The sequence below is a fragment of the Scomber japonicus genome, chromosome 12, assembly GCF_027409825.1.
Source record: "Scomber japonicus isolate fScoJap1 chromosome 12, fScoJap1.pri, whole genome shotgun sequence".
NCBI lineage: Eukaryota > Metazoa > Chordata > Actinopteri > Scombriformes > Scombridae > Scomber > Scomber japonicus.
This window is the reverse complement of record NC_070589.1, coordinates 29,699,857-29,713,312: the sequence shown is the minus strand read 5'-3', so window position 1 is coordinate 29,713,312 and position 13,456 is coordinate 29,699,857. Positions and strand designations below refer to the sequence as shown.

Genomic DNA, 13,456 nt, shown 5'->3' with positions numbered 1-13,456 from the left:
GTAAGGAGGGAGTGAGGGAGGAAGGAAGGAAGGCATGAAATGAGTAAGGAGGGAGGGAGGAAGAAAAGGCGGGAGGAAGGAAGGAAAGGAGTAAGGAGGGAGGAAGGGAGGAAGGAAGAAAGGAAAGGAGTAAGGAAGGAAGGAAAGAAGTATAGAAGGAGGGGAAGAATGAAGGAAAAATTAAAGAAAGAGGGAGGAAGGAAGGAAGGGAGGGAGGAGGGAAGGAAGGAAGGCAGGAAGGAAATGAGTAAGGAAGGAGGGAGGGAAGGAAGGAAATGAGTAAGGAGGGAGGAAGGAAGGAAGGAAGGAAGTATAGAAGGAGGGGAAGAACGAAGGAAAGAAGGAAGGAAGGAAGGAAGGAAAGGAAGGAAAAGAAGGAACAGTCAAAACAGAGATGGGGTCGATTTGATTCATTAAAGGACTCAACCTCCGATGTATAAATGTGTTTACGGGGTTCAGATAATTATTAGATTTCCTGTTTAATAGAGAAATGTCTGAATGTGTCATCACCATTAGTAAAAAGCTCTGTGTGTGTGTTTTATATAAAAGCAGTGAGTCATCGTCAGGCTTTTACTAACTAAATAATTTCATAGTTTTGAGCATGTGAGAAAAAAAAATGAGACTGACCACAATGTGATGACTGACAGCTCTAAATCATGGCTGTACTTTCAGCTACATTAAAGATAGAGTCAGACACATTAATGCACATTTGGAATATGTTTTTCCCTTTAGAATAAATTAAAGTCTATAATTTCCTCAAACAACACAACTGCTGCACAAGTTTTACTGTAATACAACTTCTTTTAGTTCAAGGACTAGTAAAACGGAAGGAAGGAAGGAAGGAAGGAAGGAAGGAATGAGCGAGAAAGGAAAAGAGGAAGGGTTAGGGTGAGGAAGGAAAGAAGGACAGAGAATGAAGAAAGTGAGGAAGGAAGGTAGGAGGGAGGGATGAAAGAGAGAAGGTGGGAGGGAGGAAAGAAGGAAGGACAGAAGGAAGGAAGGAAAGATAGAGGAAGGAAAGAAAGAGAGGAGGAAGGAAGGACAGAGCGGAAGGAAGGAAGGAAGGAAGGAAGGAAGGAAGGAAGGAAAGAAGGAGGAAGGAGGAAAGAAGGAAGGAAGGAAGGAGGGAGGAGGAAGGAAGGAAGGAGGGAGGGAGCGAGAAAGGAAAAGAGGAAGGGTTAGGGTTAGGAAGGAAAGAAGGACAGATGAATGAAGAAAGTGAGGAAGGAAGGCAGGAGGGAGGGATGAAAGAGAGAAGGAGGGAGGGAGGAAAGAAGGAGGGAGGAAGGAAAGAAGGAAGGACGGACAGAAGGAAGGAAGGAAAGAGAGAGGAAGGAAAGAAAAAGAGAAAGAGGAAGGAAGGACAGACGGAAGGAAGAAAGAAAGGAAAGAAGGAGGGAAGGAAGGAAGGAAGGAAAGAAGGAGGGAGGGAGGGAAGGAAAGAAGGAAGGACAGAAGGAAAGAAGGAAGGAAGGAAGGAAGGAGGGAGGGAGCGAGAAAGGAAAAGAGAAGGGTTAGGGTTAGGAAGGAAAGAAGGACAGAGGAATGAAGAAAGTGAGGAAGGAAGGTAGGAGGGAGGGATGAAAGAGAGAAGGAGGGAGGGAGGAAAGAAGGAAGGGAGGAAGGAAGGAGGGAGGGAAGGAAAGAAGGAAAGAGAGAGGAAGGAAAGAAAGAGAGGAGGAAGGAAGGACAGACGGAAGGAAGGACAGACGGAAGGAAGGAAGAAAGGAAAGAAGGAAGGACAGAAGGAAGGAAGAAAAGAGGAGGAAGGAAGGACAGACGGAAGGAAGGAAGGAAGGAAGGAAGGAAGGGGGGACTCCAGTCCAGTTTCCTGCTGGCGGGCCGTATGTTTGACACCTCTACTGAGTTACGCCCCAACAGCTGAGATTATATACATGATAAAACCTTGACCCTGCAGCTGGGGGGGAGGGGGGGGGGGGGGGGGGGGGTCAGCCATTTATCATTTATCATCTCCTCCCTGAAGGCTCGGAAAAACTAAATGAGGTCCTCCCTCCTTCTTTCCTCCCTTCCTTCCTTTGTTCCTTCTCCCTTCCTTCCTCCTTCTTCTTTCCTCCCTTCCATCTTTACATCCTTCCCTTCCTCCCTCCTTCTTTCCTTCCTTCCTTCCTCCTTATTCTTTCCTCCCTTCCTTTGTTCCTTTGTTCCTTCCTTCCTTCCTCCCTCCCTCCCTCCCTCCTTTCCTCCCTCCTTTCCTCCCTTCCTTCCTTCCTTCCCTTCCTCCCTCCATCCTTTCCTTCCTTCATTCCTCCATCCTTTCCTTCCTTCATTCCTCCCTCCTTTCCTCCCTTCCTTTGTTCCTTTCCTCCCTTCCTCCGTCCCTCCTTTCCTTTCCTTCCTTCCTTCCTCCTTCTTTCCTCCGTCCCTCCTTTCCTTTCCTTCCTTCCTTCATTCCTCCCTCCCTCCCTTTCCTTTCCTTTCCTTCCTTCCTTCCTTCCTCCCTCCCTCCTTTCCTTCCCTCCTTCCTTCTTCCCTTCCTTCCTTCCTCCCTCCCTCCTTTCCTTCCTTCCCTCCTTCCCTTTCTTCCCTCCTCCCTTCCTCCCTCTCTTCCTTCCTTAACTCGAGGACAACAGGAGCTTCTTCTTTTAAAAAGCTGACACCCAAAGCCACTAATAAAACCTAAAGTCTTTTTAATTCTCCTCCTTTAAACCCAGAACAGAAATGCGGGGAGGAGCGGTGGACGGGTGTGGCGTCTGGAGGAGGAGGAGGAGGAAAAGGAGGAAAAGGAGGAGGAGGGTGGGAGGGGATTGACAGCCATGATAGAGAGGTGGGACCTTCCTTCCATCGGAGTCTAAGCTTCTGTCAAGGCCGCAGTCTAAGCCAGCCAGCCAGCGAGCCCTCCCATCACACACACAAACATAAAGTAGATTTAATACCCTGCTACGGCGGGATTAAGAACACTAGCTTCTCCCACGCTGACGGGCCTGCAACATATGCACAGTGGGTGTGTTTCTGTGTGTGTGTGTGTGTGTGTGTGTGTGTATGTGTGTGTGTGTGTGTGTGTGTGTGTGTGTGTTAGTGCATCTCTGTGTGCGTCGGCGTGTCAACGTCAATACGTCCAATCTCTTTATGTGCATCTCTGAGCCGTGGGCTTTATGGACGGTGGCTTACCGCCTGTCCGCTTGTTGCCAGGAACAACAGGCCTTTTTTTTTTTTTTCGTGTGTGTATGTGTTGTTTTTTTTTTTTTGTTTTTACGTAGGAAACAAAGGAAAAAATAAAGAAAGAGGGAGGAAGGAAGGAAAGGAGTAAGGAGGGAGGGAGGAAGGAAGGAAGGAAGGAGGAAGGAAGGAAGGAAGGAGTAAGGAGGGAAGGAAAGAAGGAAGGAAAGGAGTAAGGAGGGAGGGAGAAAGGAGGGAGGAAGGAAGGAAAGGAGTAAGGAGGGAGGGAGGAAGGATGGAGGGAGGGAGGGAGGGAGGAAGGAAGGAAGGAAAGAAGGAAGGCCTGTAGGAGTAAGGAGGGAGCGAGTAAGGATGGAGGGAGGGAGGAAAGAAGGAAGGAAGGAGAGAAGGAAGGGAGGAAGGAAGGAAGGAAAGGAGTAAGGAGTAAGGAGGGAGGGAGGAAGGAAGGAAGGAAGGAAGGAAGGAGGGAAGGAGGAAGGATGCATCTCTGAGCCGTGGGCTTTATGGACGGTGGCTTACCGCCTGTCCGCTTGTTGCCAGGAACAACAGGCCTTTTTTTTTTTTTCGTGTGTGTATGTGTTGTTTTTTTTTTTTTGTTTTTACGTAGGAAACAAAGGAAAAAATAAAGAAAGAGGGAGGAAGGAAGGAAAGGAGTAAGGAGGGAGGGAGGAAGGAAGGAAGGAAGGAGGAAGGAAGGAAGGAAGGAGTAAGGAGGGAAGGAAAGAAGGAAGGAAAGGAGTAAGGAGGGAGGGAGAAAGGAGGGAGGAAGGAAGGAAAGGAGTAAGGAGGGAGGGAGGAAGGATGGAGGGAGGGAGGGAGGGAGGAAGGAAGGAAGGAAAGAAGGAAGGCCTGTAGGAGTAAGGAGGGAGCGAGTAAGGATGGAGGGAGGGAGGAAAGAAGGAAGGAAGGAGAGAAGGAAGGGAGGAAGGAAGGAAGGAAAGGAGTAAGGAGTAAGGAGGGAGGGAGGAAGGAAGGAAGGAAGGAAGGAAGGAGGGAAGGAGGAAGGATGCATCTCTGAGCCGTGGGCTTTATGGACGGTGGCTTACCACCTGTTGCCGGGAACAACATCTTCCCTCCTTTCCTTCCTTCATTCCTCCCTCCTTTCCTTCCTTCCCTCTTCCTCCCTCCTTCCTTCCTCCCTCCTTGTTTAAACTTTATCTCAGGGTCACATCAGACTTGTATCTATTCTACGGCAAGTTAGAGTAAAATAGAAACTACTCTGTGACCTTTGACCTTTAACAGAGCTCTCTCTCTCTCACATAAATGAGGAGGTGAAACTTGTGCCGCCGCTTTCGTTGAAACCCTCGAGGCTCGTTGAAAGAGTTGACACGGCAAATATTCACAAAACGTGTCAGACTAGCAACTCAAAAAATAAAATACATGGAACCAGTTAGGCCAGGGGTGTCAAACATGCGGCCCGTGGGCCAGAACCGGCCCGCTCAAGAGGTCCAATCCGGCCCAGTTTCCTTCTTCCTCTTTTCCTTCCTTTTGTCTGTCCTTCCTTCCTTTCTTTATTTCTATCTTCCGATCTTCTTTTCCTTCCTTCCTTCCTTACATCTGTCCTTCTTCCCTTTCTTCCTTCCTTCCTTCCTGCCTTCCTTCCTTCAGATCTTGTTTTCCTTCCTTCCTTTCTTCCTTCCATCTGTCCTTCTTCCCTTCCTTCCTTCCTTCCGATCTTGTTTTGCTTCTCTTCCTTCTTTTCCTACCTTCTTTTCCTTCCTTCTTTCCTTCCTTCCATCTTTCCTTCCTTCCTTCCTTCCTGTCTTCTCTTCTCTTCCTTCCATCTGTCCTTGCTCTCTTTCTTCCTTCCTTCCTTCCTTCCTTCCTTCCATCTGTCCTTCCTCCCTTTCGTCCTTCCATCTTTCCTTCCTGTATTCTATTCCTTCTTTTCCTTCCGTCCTTCCTTCCTTTCCTTTTTCCCTTGAATGAAAATGAGTTTGACTCTCCTGGGTTAGGATATACACGCTACACATATTTTTCTACCGACAGTGAACATTTCTTCCAACTTCCTTGTTTTTAAGCCACAAACACATTTTTCATTTCAGCTCAGTTAAATTGATTACGTGACCCTGAACACAACGCTGCTTTATACGGACTCAGGATTGCATCTCTGTGAAATTCATTCATGGTGCAAAAATGTTTAATTTTTCCTTCCTTCTTTCTTTGCTCCCTCCCCCTTCCATACCTCTTTCCTCACTTCCTTCCTTCCTCTTTTCCCCCTCATTCCTTCCTTCCTTCCTTCCTTCCTCTTTACTCATTTCCTTCCTTCCTTCTTTCTTTGCTCCCTCCCCCTTCCATACTTCTTTCATCACTTCCTACCTTCCTCTTTCCCCCCTCCATTCCTTCCTTCCTTCCTTCCTCCCTCCCTCCTTACTCATTTCCTTCTTTCTTTCTTTCTTTCCTTCCTTCTTTTCCTCCCTCCCTCCTTACTCATTTCCTTCCACCTTTCCTTCCACCTTTCCTTCCTTCCTTCCTCCCTCTTTTCCTCCCTCCCTCCTTACTAATTTCCTTCCTTCTTTCCATCCACCTTTCCTTCCTTCCTTCCTTCCTTCCACCTTTCCTTCCTCCCTTCCTCCCTCTTTTCCTCCCTCCCTCCTTAATAATTTCCTTCCACCTTTCCTTCCTTCCTTCATCCTTTCCTTCCACCCTTCCTTCCGTCCTTCCTTCCTTCCGCCCTCCCTCCCTCCCTTCCTCCTTCTTTCCTTCCTCCCTTCCTTCTTTCCTTCCACCTTTCCTTCCTCCCTTCCTTCTTTCCTTCCACCTTTCCTTCTTTCCTCTTTTCCTTCCTTCCTTCCTTCCTTCCTTCCTTCCTTCCTTCCTCCCTCCTTCCCTCCTTTCCTTCCTCCCTTCCTCCTTCTTTTCCTCCCTCCCTCCTTACTAATTTCCTTCCTTCTTTCCTTCCACCTTTCCTTCCTTCCTTCATCCTTTCCTTCCACCCTTCCTTGCGTCCTTCCTTCCTTCCGTCCTTCCTTCCTTCCGCCCTCCCTCCCTCCCTCCTTCCTTCCTTACTCCCTCTTTTCCATTTTTCATTTCAGCTCAGTTAAATTGATTACGTGACCCTGAACACAACGCTGCTTTATACGGACTCAGGATTGCATCTCTGTGAAATTCATTCATGGTGCAAAAACTACTTCCTGTCGTGTTACCGAGCACGATCACTCTGAATAGATAAATAATAATCCTTTATTTGAATAAGTGGAGGTTATTTTATATTAACCTTCATGTCGTCCTCCTGGGTCAAATTGACCCCACCTCTATTGACTGACTCCTTCTTTCCTTCCTTCCTCCCTCTTTCTTTAATTTTTCCTTCCTTCTTTCTTTGCTCCCTCCCCCTTCCATACTCCTCACTTCCTTCCTTCCTCTTTTCCTCCCTCCCTCCTTCCTTCCTTCCTTCCCTCCTTCCTTACTCAATTCCTTCCTTCTTTCTTTCCTTCCTTCCACCTTTCCTTCCTTCCTTCCTTCCACCTTTCCTTCCTTCCTTCCTTCATCCTTTCCTTCCACCCTTCCTTCTCTCCTTCCTTCCTTCCTGCCTTCCTTAATCCTTTCTTTCCACCCTTCCTTTTCTCCTTACTCATTTCCTTCCTCCTTTCCTTCCACCCTTCCTTCCTTCCTTCCTTCCTTCCTTGACCTGAGGACAACAGGAGGGTTAAAGAAACCAGATAATTGAACTTTTCCAATCTAAAAAGACTAAACTAACTACTTCAGCCTTTTTTTTGTGTCCTTTCAAAATAAAATCCTCTCAGTCAGTATATTGTGGAAACTTCAACGTCTAACCAAACAATCACAAGTATCAGTATCCAGAAGTATATCTCCCACCAATTCACCGCACTGTTTGCCTGAAAGTGAAAAAACTTCCTCAATTGTGGTGAACTCATATTTCTGTTTTTTTTTTGTTTTTTTTTAAAACTTTACTTCCTAATTTTAAGCCTTGTTGTTGTCGTCTGTAGTCACACAAGACATTTAAAGCCTGTAAAAGAAATGTGTATAACCTTAAATAGATATATTAATTTATAAATAGCTATTATGCTTGGACCAAACAGGAAACTCAATGGTTAGTTTAAATCAGAGGTGTCAAACTCATTTTCATTCAAGGGCCACATACAGACCATCTGATCTCATGTGGGATGGATCATTAAAAAGATGGAGGGAAAGAAGGAAGGAAGGAAAGACAGGCAAAACGAAGGAGGGAAGAAAGGTAGGAAAGAGAGACAGTGAAGGACGGACAGACAAGGAAGGAAGGGAGACAGGAAGGAAGGACAGAAGGAAGGACAGAAGGAAGAAAGGAAGGAAGAATGGAAGGAAGGACAGAAGGAAGAATGGAAGGAAGGACAGAAGGAAGAATGGAAGGAAGGACAGAAGGAAGAATGGAAGGAAGGACAGAAGGAAGAATGGAAGGAAGGACAGAAGGAAGAATGGAAGGAAGAATGGAAGGAAGGACAGAAGGAAGAAAGGAAGGAGGAATGGAAGGAAGGACAGATGGAAGGAAGGAAAAAAGCACTGGATGGCAAGTGGGCCGGATCGCACCCCTCAATGGGCCGTATCTGGCCCGCGGGCCGCATGTTTGACACCCCTGGTTTAAATCAATAAAAACACTGCTTATAGAGTACTGTGTAAAATGCTATAATGACCATATATATATAATTATTACTCAGTCTATTTATTAGAATATAACCATAAATGACAGGAAATGTGAATACAATATTAAAAAACCCAGCTTCTATATAGTCTGAGTGTAAGTGCTAAGTATTTAGTATTTAGTGCAACTTCCTCTTTACTGTACACTTGAGCAACAGCAGGAACCTGACTCTCTTAAAACCCTAAATGGAGCCTTAATTAATAATGATATTTAATAATTAATGTTAAATGTTGTGTTTCCTGTTTGTATGGTGGTGGTGGTGGTGGTGATGGTGGTCATTTCTACTGTAATAAAAGTATTTTGACTTTAACCATTAAGATCATGAATTTCCTTCCTTCCTGTCTTCTCTTCTCTTCCTTCCATCTGTCCTTGCTCCCTTTCTTCCTTCCTTCCTTCCATCTTTCCTTCCTTCCTTCCATCTTTCCTTCCGATCTTCTTTTCCTTCCTTCCTTCCGATCTTCTTTTCCTTCCTTCCTTCCTTCCTCCCTTCCTTCCTTCCGATCTTCTTTTCCTTCCTTCCTTCCTTCCGATCTTCTTTTCCTTCCTTCCTTCAGATCTTCTTTTCCTTCCTTCCTTCCTTCCTTCCTTCCTGTCTTCTCTTCTCTTCCTTCCATCTGTCATTCTTCCCTTCCTTCCTTAAGATCATGATGAATTTTAAAAAGGTAGTAAAGTTTCTTGACCTTTTTAAAAATCCAGAAAATCAGCTATAAAAAAAAAAAGGATATAAAAGAGAATTTAAATGATATGCTGAACACTACAACATTTTTTTATATGCGTCGTAATGTTTATGACTCCATCACCACTAGAGAAACTTTCACTTCCATGTCTGGGATGAGGATTGGAGAGTGCACGTCGAGGTTAACCCGTCGGCCATGGTGACACCAGGATCACCTCTCGGCCCCTCTCGGCCCCTCCCTCCTGGCAGCTCGGTGCTTTTTCTACTGAATTGTCGTCAAAGTCCACACAGACTTCTGACACGGCCGTGGTGGAAATGGAAAGCAAACGTCTTTCTGTGTGCTGTTGAGGGAGGGGTCGTAAAAATCCCAAGACGCACACGCGCTCCGAGAGACCCACTTCAACCAGTTTTATCTGTTGGCTAACCCGCCCCCCCACCCCCCCATCCACATCCTCCCATCCTCCGCCCCAACTGCTCCATCCTCCATCCTCCGCCCTTTCAACAAATACAGACTAATTAGTGTTTGAGTAACACTTCAAGGGAAAGTTTTTTGGTGAGGTAGCAATACTTTAAAATCAGGGGTGTCAAACATGCGGCCCGTGGGCCAGAACCGGCCCTCCGAGAGGTCCAATCCGGCCCAGTTTCCTTCTTTCTCTTTTCCTTCCTTCCTTCCTTCCTTCTGTCTGTCCTTCTTCCCTTCCTTCCTTCCTTTCTGCCTTCCTTCCTTCCTTCCTTCCTTCCTTCCAATCTTCTTTTCCTTCCTTCCTTCCTTCCGTCTGTCCTTCTTCTCTTCCTTCCTGCCTTCCTTCCGATCTTCTTTTCCTTCCTTCCTTCCTTCCTTCCTTCCTTCCTTCCTTCCTTCCTTCCCTTCCTTCCTTCCTTCTATCTGTCCTTCTTCCCTTCCTTCCTTCTGTCCTTCTTCCCTTCCTTCCTTCCTTCCTTCCATCTGTCCTTCTTCCCTTCCTTCTTTCTGATCTTCTTTTCCTTCCTTCCTTCTTCCCTTCCTTCCAATCTTCCCTTCCTTCCATCTTTCCTTCCTTCCGATCTTCCCTTCCTTCCTTCCTTCCTTCCTTCTTGTCTTCTCTTCTCTTCCTTCCATCTGTCCTTGCTCCCTTTCTTCCTTCCATCTTTCCTTCCGTCTGATCTTCCCTTCCTTCCTTCCATCTTTCCTTCCTGTATTCTCCTCCTTCTTTTCCTTCCATCCATCCTTCCTTTTAGTGGTCTGGCCCACATGAGATCAAATAGGTCTGTATGTGGCCCTTGAATGAAAATGAGTTTGACCCCCCTGCTGACACCAAAAATATAAAAATCTCATCAAGATGCTAAGAAAAAGGCTAAAGGTGGTCCAAGTCGAGGTTCAGGGACCTTCAGGGGCCGCTAAGAGAGTCCCAAGTGGTCTTCATTTCATTAGTGATTTCTCTACTATATTCTGCTCATTTATGGACTTTTACACATTTATAGACCAGATCATAAAAGGCCAAAAAAACCCACCAATGAAAGTTTTCTTCTTCAGGTTTTACTGAGATAAAGTCATCTCAAAATATAGATATGAAACTCTGGAAACACAACCAAGAAAGACAACTTCACTTATCACTAAAAGCAGTTAGTTATCCAGGCAGATTATACATATATATATATATATATATGTAAGAAACCGGGAAATTCATATCTAGTAACAGTTATGTTCTGTAAGATGATCTTTTAAGATTAACTTGATGTGTGTGTGTAAATGATGTGTTTGAGGGAACTTAACATGAAACCAAACTTTCTCAGTGGAATTTTTTTTTTTCGGACATTTTCGATGGAAAGTCCCTAAAAATAGAGATGAGCTGTCCAGACCGAAACTGGACTAACTTTAATAACTAATTAACCCCATTCTCCATAGACTGTCAGCCACATGTAATCAAACATGTTATTGATTGATCCTCCAGCAATGCAATCAGCCAAATAATTGATGCAAACTACATATTCTACATGTTCATGTTTTCTCCAAGCTGGCCGGCTTTGCAGTCAATGACCTTGTCTTTTTTTTGTGACTGTATTACATAACATTTTGCATGCCTTATAACTACTTGTAGTGATGAAATGTACTTTAAAATACTCATTTCAGTGTTTGAACTTATATACTATGAGGGTGTATCTGCTATTTCCTTCCTTTTTTAGTGGAATAAGACAAAAAAAACTTGTTTTGGCCCCCAGTGGATGAAGAGAAGAAGAAGAAAAGAAGAAAGAAGAAGAAGAAAGAAGAAGTGCACCACATGCAGAAACTCTACAGAGCATCAACAACTGTTTCAGAGATGGCTTCTTTTCTTTTTTGCAGGCGGCTCAGTTCAGCAGCAGCTGCTCATTACTGTTGCATGTGCAGCTTCATGTAATGTGAGAGCCCGATTGATTATAGACCAGAATCAATAACATTGAACATGCCTGCTGCCCGGATGCTAACTCAATTGTGCATGCATACACACACACACACACACACACACACACACACACACACACACACACACACACATATACACACACACTCACACCACATGCTACTTCCTATGTAGATTAGTTTTCACATGTAAGACCAGCCACTCACTTTTAACTGGAGCAAAATTGCAAATAACAGAATAAAATACTGAAATCACCAAAAACTGAGAAATCTAATAGAGATATAGAGTTATTTAAAACACAAGAGCACCATAATATAATATTCTCTACCACTGCATATAATGAAATGTGTAGAAAAAGAAAGTAGGCAGCACGCATGCATGGAAAAACACAGTCATACAGTGACCACAACATTCAGAGAGAGACAGAAAGACAGAAAGAAAAAAAGAAAGAAAGAAAGTCTTTGTTTATTGCCAGTCACACTTTGCTCTCTTGTCGCGCCCTGCGTACATTCAACAACGGCCAAAACCTTGACACAAACTCCTTGGGGGCGTGATTTCTACGTCAAGAATTCACTACAAGGACACAATTTTATATTTTACACATGAATAAAAGAAGCAATTAAAGGCTTGTGGTAGATTTTTAGTAGTAGATAGATACATCTAGAAAGCAAAAGCAGCATTTCTAATTTTATTTCTGCACGCTAACTCTATGCAACAACTCTGAATTTCCCGTTTGCATTCACAATAATAATATTTCTTATCACACTCTGTCATCTCGTGATAGAGGCTGCATATCAGTGTGCCTCATATCTGATATGATGGTGACTCATCGGACAGGTCACACAACGCAAAAACGAAAGCAAAAAAAAAAACACTTTAAAAAAGGACATAAAAGACACTGCTGGGTTCTCACGCATCTCCACTACCACCCCCCCCCATCACCCCCCTCCTCCCTCCTCCGTCTGACCCCCCCCCTCCTCCACCTCCACCATCAACCCCCCTCCTGAGCTCAAACTCCACCTTCAGCTCACTGATTGACTTATCTACACTGGCAGCTATAGCGTCAACGTGAAAAATTAACATACAGTCGAAGCGGGGGGGGGGGGGCGACTTCCTAAAAAAAAAAAAAAAAAACTTTTGCAGTGTATAAAATTCCAGTGAGACATACCGAACCATCACTGCAACGGTCAGCTGCGGAGACACGTTAGATAATAATCATTGTTTTGAAAGTAGGAGGAGTGGATATCTGTATTTATCTAGAAAGGAAAAGATGAATCTCGTCTTTCTTGCTACATCCATATATGAGCTAACACATTCATTCTAACTAAGGTATTTTCTTTCTGGGTCAAATATCCTTACTTTTTTTATATTTTCCTACACCTGTTAACTCCTAACTTCCTTATGAACCTCATCAGCGCTGTGAAAATGTCAGTTTGCTACAGATCAGCTGGTGAATAGTCCGCTCGCCTTCTCACAGAGTTAACAACAGTTGTTATTGAAGCAAAGCAAACTGAGTAAACAGTTGGTTGGTTAGACCTCAGGTGACAGAGCAGCTACTGGCCCGCTGACTGTGCACTCTGCATGTGTGTGTGTGTGTGTGTGTGTGTGTGTGTGTGTCATTCATAGCCCCCCCTCCGCCCACCAACACACACACACACACGCACGCACACACAGTGTCAAAACCACAATAATACATGACAGCTCAAAGTCCAAGTCTGACTAAGACAGTCACTCATACAGCGAACATCTAACTGCTGCACCACGGGGGTAAAAATACACTCATTATCAGCACGTTCTCGTCACTTTTATGCATCAAAAAGCTTAGAATAAAACTACATTTCTTAGAATAAATGATTAAAAAGTGACGTAAAATACACATAGGAGTTTCTTAGGATTGATAATAATGTTAGTAGGATTCAATTCAACCGATTACAACCAATCAAAACACAGGGGTGGACCCTCGTATCCCTCTCAGATTGATTGACACAAGACAACAAATTTAAGTTATTAATGTTTAAAAAGGGTCTGTGTAGATTAGTAATGCAAAACAGAGTAAAACAGAGCTGTAGGTTATAGTCTATAGTTGAGAAATTCATTCACCAATCTGCAAGTTACACTAAAACTCTTCACTTATTTATGCTGAAAATAGCTTAAATGAAAAAAAACAGTAAAAACTTGACAGACTAGTCCTTTAAAAAAATGTGTAATTCCTAATAGATAAGAGAAAAGAGTCTGTTGTTGTCTTACCTCTGCTGCTTTGGTTAAACCAGTCCATGACCAGTCCAGAGCCGGCTGACCATCCCATACCAGCCCTATTGGACACACTGGGGTTTTTTTTTTTTTTTTTTCTTTCCACAACACAACAACACACACACGCACAGTCAACACAGCACTTCACGCAACTCTCACACTCCGTTTTTGTATTTCCTCGTTTTTCCCTGTGAGATTACCTCTCTCTCTCTGTGTGTGTGTGTATGTATGTGTGAGAGTGAGTGTGTGTGTGTGTGTGTGTGTGTGTGTGTGTCATCTGCGCCTAATGACAGCTGACAAACTACATGCCACAAATCCTCTCTCTCTCTCTCTCCCTCTCTCTCTCTCTCGGTGTCCCCTCCCCCCATCACGTAGACG

General features: G+C 44.4%; 1 protein-coding gene across 1 annotated transcript in view; it reads right to left on the bottom strand.

Annotated features, from left to right (window-relative positions):
- atpaf1 (ATP synthase mitochondrial F1 complex assembly factor 1) overlaps positions 1-13,456 on the bottom strand; it is a 20,027-nt gene that overhangs the window by 2,987 nt on the left and 3,584 nt on the right. The gene's annotated exons all lie outside the window — the stretch shown is intronic.